Source organism: Triticum aestivum, chromosome 6D, assembly GCF_018294505.1.
Source record: "Triticum aestivum cultivar Chinese Spring chromosome 6D, IWGSC CS RefSeq v2.1, whole genome shotgun sequence".
Taxonomy (NCBI): Eukaryota; Viridiplantae; Streptophyta; class Magnoliopsida; order Poales; family Poaceae; genus Triticum; species Triticum aestivum.
Window position 1 is genome coordinate 240,033,864 of NC_057811.1, and position 10,266 is coordinate 240,044,129.

The window sequence follows — 10,266 nt, forward strand, 5'->3', positions numbered from 1 at the left end:
CATTTGGTCGCCGGAGGAGGAATCCCGCACCTCGCCGCCGCGTCTGGCCTCACCGGCGTTGAGCCGCCGGTGGATTAGTGATACGTCTCCAACGTATCTATAATTTTTTTATTGTTCCATGCTATTATATATTCTGTTTTGGATGTTTAATGGGCTTATTCATACACTTTTATATTATTTTTGGGACTAACCTATTAACCGGAGGCCCGGCCCAAATTGCTGTTTTTTTTGCCTATTTCAGTGTTTCGCAGAAAAAGGATATCAAACGGAATGAAACCTTCAGGAGCGTGGTTTTTGGAACAAACGTGATCCAGAGGACTTGGAGTGGACGTCAAGCAACCAACGAGGCGACCACGAGGCAGGGGGCGCGCCTACCCCCCCAGGCGCGCCCTCCACCCTTGTGGGCCCCTCGTGGCTCCACCGACCTACTTCTTCCTCCTATATATACCTACGTACCCCAAACTATCAGAAGGGACGACGAAAACCTAATTCCACCCCGCAACCTTCTGTACCCGTGAGATCCCATCTTGGGGCCTTTTCCGGCGTCCTGTAGAGGGGGCATCGATCACGGAGGGCTTCTACATCAACACCATAGCCTCTCTGATGATGTGTGAGTAGTTTACCTCAGACCTTCGGGTCCATAGTTATTAGCTAGATGGCTTGTTCTCTCTCTTTGGATCTCAATACAAAGTTCTCCTCGATTCTCTTGGAGATCTATTCGATGTAATCTTCTTTTGCGGTGTATTTGTCGAGATCCGATGAATTGTGGGTTTATGATCAAGATTATCTATGAACAATATTTGAATCTTCTCTGAATTCATGTATGTATGATTGGTTATCTTTGTAAGTCTCTTCGAATTATCAATTTGGTTTGGCCTACTAGATTGATCTTTCTTGCAATGGGAGAAGTGCTTAGCTTTGGGTTCAATCTTGCAGTGCTCGATCCCAGTGACAGTAGGGGAAACGACACATATTGTATTGTTGCCATCGAGGATAAAAAGATGGGGTTTATATCATATTGCATGAGTTTATCCCTCTACATCATGTCATCTTGCTTAAAGCATTACTCCGTTCTTATGAACTTAATACTCTAGATGCATGCTGGATAGCGGTCGATGTGTGGATAGTAGATGCAGGCAGGAGTCGGTCTACTTGTCACGGACGTGATGCCTATATACATGATCGTACCTAGATATTCTCATAACTATGCTCAATTCTATCAATTGCTCAATAGTAATTCGTTCACCCACCGTAATACTTATGCTCTTGAGAGAAGCCACTAGTGAAACCTATGGCCCCCGGGTCTATTTTCCATCATATTAATCTCCCGTTATTTCCATTACTGTTCACTTTGCTTTCTTTACTTTTACTCTTTATCATAAAAATACCAAAAATATTATCTTATCATCTCTATCAGATCTCACTCGTAAGTGACCGTGAAGGGATTGACAACCCCTTTATCGCGTTGGTTGCGAGGTTCTTATTTGTTTGTGTAGGTGCAAGGGACATGAGCGTGACCTCCTACTGGATTGATACCTTGGTTCTCAAAAACTGAGGGAAATACTTACGCTACTTTATTGCATCACCCTTTCCTCTTCAAGGGAAACCAACGCAGTGCTCAAGAGGTAGCAAGAAGGGTTTCTGGCGCCGTTGCCGGGGAGGTGTGCGCCAAGTCAAGTCAAGATTTGACTCCCAACAACAAGCCATTTTTGGCACCGTTGCCGAGTCTACGCACAAGTCAACATACCAAGTACCCGTCACGAACTCTTATCCCTCGCATTACATTATTTGCCATTTGCCTCTCGTTTTCCTCTCCCCCACTTCACCCATGCCATTTTATTTGCCTTCTTCCCGTATGCCTTTCTGTTTGTGTTTCCACGTGCCTTCTATTTGCTTGCATCTTTGCTTGCTAAAAGTCTATTGATATGGATCCACTTAAAGTGTTCTACTTGGATCATCTTCGATCCTTATGCGCTCGTTCTGAAACCCCAACTAGCCTAGTTGATGGGAAATTTTTAGATGAGCATGCTCATTTTGTGCGTCATCGTTTGTCTGGAAAGGGGAAGCTCTTATGGTATCACATAAATAGTTTGCTTTGCTATGCTTGGAATCTTTGTGAAATTTATGATTTTACTTGTTGCTCTAAGAACCCTAAAAAACACCTTCCCTACCTATGTGAGTTTAATGATAATGAAATCTTATCTTCTTATGGAAAGGGTGTTTATAGTTAGTATGATATCGAACAAATTGAAGAATTTGTCGTTTTTAAGGGTGCTCATGAAGTTGCTTCTTTGATTGAAAAGTATGATATTACTCTCTACAAATTTGAAAATTCCGACATACTTAAATATTGCTATGAAAATTATGCTCATCATGCCTATGTTAAGGAATTTATTGAGAGAATGACCGTTGCCTTGGAAGAAAATAATGATTTGCACGAATCTATAGATAATTATGATTCCGATGATTTGATTGAAATTTCCCTTGATGAACATGATGCTTGCTATTCTTGTGGCCATGATGCCAATATTTATGAAGACGAATTTGCTATAGTTCCTTATGTTAAACATGAGATCATTGCTATCTCATCCATACTTGATAGTCCTTCGATGAAAAGCATGATTGCAATAACCTTACTATAAATTATCTTGATATCAATTGTGCTAATAATATGCAAAACCCTAAGCTTGGGGATGCTAGTTTTGCTATGACTACTATTTGTTGCAATGATCATGATTGGGGTGATTCTTCTTATAATCTTGAAATTTTATTTAAGCCCCACAATGAATATGAGATTAATAATAGTGTTTGCAATATTATTGAAAGTGGGTTTGGAAGAGTGTCAACTTTAGATCCCACATATTTGGATAATGTTCAATCTTATGAAATTTTTGATAAAAGTGGGTTTGGAGAGGTCATGATTTTAGCTAATGTTAATCCCACTATTTTGGAAGAGTGTCAACTTTGCATGCATGTGGATTATGTAGAGAAAATTTTATGTGATAACTATATTGTTGAATTGAATATGATCCCACATGTAATTATTATGAGAGAGGAAAATATGGTTGGAGAAATTTCCATGTTACTAAATTACCTCTCGTTATGTTGAGATTGCTATTGTTTCTCACTTCTTCCTTGCAAATGCTAGTATTTGCTTGTCTTGATAATTTGTTTGCCTATAAGATGCCTATGCATAGGAAATATGTTAGACTTAGATATGTTTTTCACATGCTATATGATGCTCTCTTTGTGCTTCAATTCTTGTCTTTCATGTGAGCATCATCGAAATTATCGATGCCTAGCTAAAAGGCTTTAAAGAAAAGCGCTTGTTGGGAGACAACCCGATATTTTTACTTGCTGTTATTTAATAAATCTTTGTTCTAGCCTTTGATGTGGTTTTTTGTTTTAATTAGTGTTTGTGCCAAGTTAACCCTATATGATCTTCTTGGATGATAGTTATTTGATCTTGCTGAAAATTCCAGAAACTTTCTGTTCACGAAAAAAATTGTTAAAAATCACCAGAACATGATAAAATACTTATTCCAATTTCAGCAGATCAATAAACAAATTATTTAGGTCGTCCTATTTTGGTAGAATTGTTTGAGTTCCAGAAGTTTGCGTTACTTACAGATTACTACAGACTGTTCTGTTTTTGACAGATTCTGTTTTTCGTGTGTTGTTTGCTTATTTTGATGAATCTATGGCTAGTAAAAGAGCTTATAAACCATAGATAAGTTGGAATATAGTAGGTTTAACACCAAGATAAATAAATAATGAGTTCAATACAGTACCTTGAAGTGGTGTTTTGTTTTCTTTCGCTAACGGAGCTCACGGGATTTTCTGTTAAGTTTTGTGTTGTGAAGTTTTCAAGTTTTGGGGGAAGATTTGATGGACTATGGAACAAGGAGTGGCAAGAGCCTAAGCTTGGGGATGCCCAAGGCACCCCAAGGTAAATCCAAGGACACCAAAAAGCCAAAGCTTTGGGATGCCCCGGAAGGCATCCCCTCTTTCGTCCTCATCCATCGGTAACTTTATTTGGAGCTATATTTTTATTCACCACATGATATGTGTTTTGCTTGGAGCGTCTTGTATGATTTTAGTCTTTGTTTGTTAGTTTGCCACAATCATCCTTGCTGTACACACCTTTTGAGAGAGACACACTTGATTCGGAATTTGTTAGAATACTCTATGTGCTTCACTTATATCTTTTGAGCTATATAGTTTTTGCTCTAGTGCTTCACTTATATCTTTTAGAGCACGGCGGTGGTTGTATTTTATAGAAATTATTGATCTCTCATGCTTCACTTATATTATTTTGAGAGTCTTAAACAGCATGGTAATTTGCTTTAATTTTGAAATTAATCTTCCATATCGAGTTCATTGGATATCATGAGAAGTTAGATACTTGATAAGTGTTTTGAGATATAAAGGTGGTAATATTAGAGTGTGCTAGTTGAGTAATTGTGAAATTGAAAATACTTCTGTTGAAGTTGGCAAGTCCCGTAGCATGCACGTATGGTAAAAGTTGTGTAACAATTTTGACACGTAGGTGTTCTTTTATTGATTTCCTTATGAGTGGCAGTCGGGGACGAGCGATGGTCTTTTCCTACCAATCTATCCCTCTAGGGGCATGCGCAGTAGTACTTTGCTTCGAGGGCTAATAAACTTTTGCAATAAGTATGTGAGTTCTTTATGACTAATGTGAGTCCATGGATTATATGCACTCTCAACCTTCCACAATTTTCTAGCCTCTACGGTACCGCGCATTGCCCTTTCTCACCTTGAGAGTTGGTGCAAACTTCGCCGGCGCATCCAAACCCCATGATATGATACGCTCTATCACACATAAGCCTCCTTATATCTTCCTCAAAACAGCCACCATACCTACCTATCATGGCATTTCCATAGCCATTCCGAGATATAGTGCCATGCAACTTTCCACCGTTCCGTTTATTATGACACCCTCCATCATTGCCATATTGCTTTGCATGATCATGTAGTTGACATCATATTTTGTGGCAAAGCCACCATTCATAATTTTTCATACATGTCACTCTTGATTCATCGCATATCCCTGTACACCGCCGGAGGCATTCACATAGAGTCATATTTTGTTCTAAGTATTGAGTTGTATTTGTTGAGTTGTAAATAATAAAAGTGTGATGATCATCATTATTAGAGCATTGTCCCATGTGAGGAAAGGATGATGGAGACTATGATTCACCCACAAGTCGGGATGAGATTCCGGGCTAAAAAAAAGAGGCCAAAGGAAAAGAAAAAGAAAAAAGAAGGCCCAAAGAAAAAAAGAGAAAAAAATGATAGGAGTCTCCTATGTTACTTTCCTTTTTCCACACTTGTGATTCAAAGTAGCACCGTGATCTTCATGATAGGAGTCTCCTATGTTATCACTTTCATATACTAGTGGGAATTTTTCATTATAGAACTTGGCTTGTATATTCCAATGATGGGCTTCCTCAAAATGCCCTAGGTCTTCGTGAGCAAGCAAGTTGGATGCACACCCACTTAGTTTCTTTTGTTGAGCTTTCATATATTTATAGCTCTAGTGCATCCGTTGCATGGCAATCCCTACTCCTCTCATTGACATCAATTGATGGGCATCTCCATAGCCTATTGATTAGCCGCGTCAATGTGAGACTTTCTACGTTTTTTGTCTTCTCTCATAACCCCCATCATTATACTTTACTCCACCCATAGTGCTATATCCATGGCTTGCACTCATGTATTGCGTAAGAGTTGAAAAGGCTGAAGCGCGTTAAAAAGTATGAACCAATTGCTCGGCTTGTCATCGGGGTTATGCATGATGAGAACGTTTGTGTGACAATATTGAAACATGACCTAACTATATGATTTTGTAGGGATAAGCTTTCTTTGGCTATGTTATTTTGATAAGACATAATTGCTTAGTTAGCATGTTTGAAGTATTATTGTTTTTATGTCAACATTAAAATTTTATCTTGAATCTTTCGGATCTAAATATTCATGCCACAATAAAAAGATTTACATTGAGAATTATGCTAAGAAGCATTCCACATCAAAAATCCTTTTTTTATCATTTACCTACTCGAGGACGAGCAGGAATTAAGCTTAGGGATGCTTGATACGTCTCCAACGTATCTATAATTTTTGATTGTTCCATGCTATTATATATTCTGTTTTGGATGTTTAATGAGCTTATTTATACACTTTTATATTATTTTTGGGACTAACTTATTAACCGGAGGCCCAACCCAAATTGCTATTTTTTTGCCTATTTCAGTGTTTCGCGGAAAAAGGATATCAAACGGAGTCCAAACGGAATGAAGCCTTCGGGAGCGTGATTTTTGGAACAAACGTGATCCAGAGGACTTGGAGTGGACGTCAAGCAACCAACGAGGCGGCCACGAGGCAGGGGGCGCGCCTACCCCCCCAGGCACGCCCTCCACCCTCGTGGCTCCACCGACCTACTTCTTCCTCCGATATATACCTACGTACCCCCAAACTATCAGAAGGGACCACGAAAACCTAATTCCACCGCCGCAATCTTCTGTACCTGTGAGATCCCATCTTGGGGCCTTTTCCGGCGTCCTGCCGGAGGGGGCATCGATCGCGGAGGGCTTCTACATCAACACCATAGCCTCTCGGATGATGTGTGAGTAGTTTACCTCAGACCTTCGGGTCCATAGTTATTAGCTAGATGGCTTCCTCTCTCTCTTTGAATCTCAATACAAAGTTCTCCTCGATTCTCTTGGAGATCTATTCGATGCAATCTTCTTTTGCGGTGTGTTTGTCGAGATCCGATGAATTGTGGGTTTATGGTCAAGATTATCTATGAACAATATTTGAATCTTCTCTGAATTCTTTTATGTATGATTGGTTATCTTTGCAAGTCTCTTTGAATTATCAATTTGGTTTGGCCTACTAGATTGATCTTTCTTGCAATGTGAGAAGTGCTTAGCTTTGGGTTCAGTATTGCGGTGCTCGATCCCAGTGACAGTAGGGGAAATGACACGTATTTTATTGTTGCCATCGAGGATAAAAATATGGGGTTTGTATCATATTGCATGAGTTTATCCCTCTACATCATGTCATCTTGCTTAAATCGTTACTCTGTTCTTATGAACTTAATACTCTAGATGCATGCTGGATAGCGGTCGATTTGTGGAGTAATAGTAGTAGATGCAGGCGGGTGTCGGTCTACTCTTCACGGACGTGATGCCTATATACATGATCATACCTAGATATTCTCGTAACTATGCTCAATTCTATCAATTGCTCGACAGTAATTCATTCACCCACCGTAATACTTATGCTCTTGAGAGAAGCCACTAGTGAAACCTATGGCCCCCGGGTCTATTTTCCATCATATTAATCTCCCGTTATTTCCATTACTGTTTACTTTGCTTTATTTACTTTTACTCTTTATCATAAAAATACCAAAAAGATTATCTTATCATCTCTATCAGATCTCACTCTCGTAAGTGACCGTGAAGGGATTGACAACCTCTTTATCGCATTGGTTGTGAGGTTCTTATTTGTTTGTGTAGGTGCAAGGGACTTGAGCGTGACCTCCTACTGGATTGATACCTTGGTTCTCAAAAACTGAGGGAAATACTTACGCTACTTTACTGCATCACCCTTTCCTCTTCAAGGGAAAACCAACGTAGTGCTCAAGAGGTAGCAATTAGCCCCGGTTTGACCAGGGATTTGATGGGTCACTGACACACGGGCCCCACTGGTCAGTTTGACCCGGGTTGACTTGTTGACTCGACGACGTCACCCTGATGTAGTGCTGACGCAATAATCCTTTTTCTGGAATTAGTTTATTTCGAAATAATTAGAAAATCCAAAAAAATACCTAAACTTCAAAAAATCATAGAAAATAATCTGTAACTGAGATTGAAGAGATTTATATATGAAAAATTATGAGAAAAATCCAATCTATCCTTTATGCTACTTTCATGCATGAAAAACCAACATATACTTGTTGTAAAAGTGAAAACATTCAAGTGGCATTTTAAATGGTTAAATTAGAGTTTGCATTTGAACCTTTGGTTCAAATTTACTCCCTTGCACTTGTTGCTAGTTGCATTAGCTCAAGTCATAGCATATTGCCATGTCACATTCATGCATCACATTGTTGCATTGTGTTGATTGTGTTTCCTCTCTGTTGCCAGCAATTGTTCCCCCTCAGTAGACGTTGTTCGGACGATGAGTTCGATGACACCGATGAAGAGCTATACTGTCTTCAGAAGTTCCAGGCAAGCAAAACCCCTTTGATCACTCTGATGCAATCCCACTCTCTCGCTCCCGCTCTCATTTACTGCATTAGGACAACAACGATTCAACCATTATGTGCTGCGGTAGTTTAGCCCCTTTCCTCTGCATGACCTATCTTTGCCACAGTAAATAGTTGAAAGGGAGGGCATCTACATCAACTCTATTGCCCTACCGATGAAGCGTGGGTAGTTTACCACAGACCTACGGGTCCATACCTAGTAGCTAGATGGCTTCTTCTCTCTCATTGATCTTCAATACAATGTTCTCCTCGATGTTCTTGGAGTTCTATCCTATGTAATATTCTTTTGTGGTGCATTTGTTGAGATCCGATGAATTGTGGATTTATGATCAGATTATCTATGATATTATATGAGTCTTCTTTGAATTCTTATATGCAAGATTTGATATCTTTGTATTTCTCTACGAATTATCGGTTTGGTTTGGCCAACTAGATTGGTTTTTCTTGCAATGGGAGTGGTGCTTAGTTTTGGTTTCAATCTTGCGGTGTCCTCACCCAGTGACAAAGTAGGGGTAGCGAGGCACATATTGTATTGTTTCCATCAAGGATAAAACGATGGAGTTTTCATCATATTGCTTGAGTTTATCCCTCTACATCATGTGATCTTACTTAAGGCATTACTCCGTTCTTATGAACTTAATACTCTAGATGCATGCTGGATAGCGGTCGATGTGTGGAGTAATAGTAGTAGATGCAGGCAGGAGTCGGTCTACTTGACACGGATGTGATGCCTATATTCATAATCATTGCCTTGGATATCGTCATAACTTTGCGTTTTTCTATAAATTGCTCGACAGTAATTTGTTCACCCACCGTATTATTTTCCTTCAAGAGAGAAGCCTCTAGTGAAACATATGGCCCCCGGGTCTATTTTACATCATATATTTTCAGATCTATAAACCAAAAATACCTTGCTGCAATTTATTTACTTTTATATTATTTTACATTTTATTAATCTTTTATATCTATCTCTATCAGATCTCATCCTTGCGAGTGACAATGAAGGGATTGACAACCCCTTTATCGCGTTGGGTGAACGTGTTTGATATTTTGTGCAGGTGCATAGATTGGAGACTTGTGTGTATCTCCCACTGGATTGATACCTTGGTTCTTAACTGAGGGAAATACTTATCTCTACTTTGCTGCATCACCCTTTCCTCTTCAAGGGGAAAACCAATGCAAGCTCAAGAAGTAGCACCATCATGCATGTGTATAGTCTGGGCAACATACGTGCAGGTTTGTTGCACCGACAACTAGGTTATCTATATATGAGTATATTGACTTAGAAGCCAAATGAGAACATTTTGATCATACGTCATACTCATCGTTTAAGCACAAGTGGGGTTGCCACTTTTACATAAAGCATTATTGTGTTCACGACATTAGAGTTGCTTTAGCTCAATTTTTAGAGCAAAACTCACCCTAGTTGTGATATCTCCCCAAAGAGGGATGAACTAACCTTGGGTTTTGTCGATGACGACTTCATGTAGATAGTGAAGTGTTGGATGCTCAATGTTGATGTAGTCCATCAAGAGTTCGAAGCAATTCTTTGGAGTTTTGGACTTTCAATACCTACATGGGTTACTCCCACAAGGAACGTACAAGGATATCCATAGACATAGAGTGAATTGCACATATGTGACTCCATGAATACATTGAGTTACCTTGTAACTCAATGTATTAATGGATATCCAAGGATGTCCATGAATACATTGAGTTACCTTGTCCCTTGTCTTACCAGCAAGAGGGTTTGTGACTCCATGAACTAGTGAAAAATGTGAAAGTTGGATGCACAAGCCCTTGCCAAAATGAATATGAGTGAAGTATGTTGGCAGAGTCACCCTCAAGAACACTCTATTTATTCTTCTTTGGGACCCACATCAACTGGATGGGAATCCTTGGAGTTGTAGTCGAACTTGATGAAGTAGAGCTTGATGAAGTCTTGGGAACCCACTTGACCATGGCAGGTG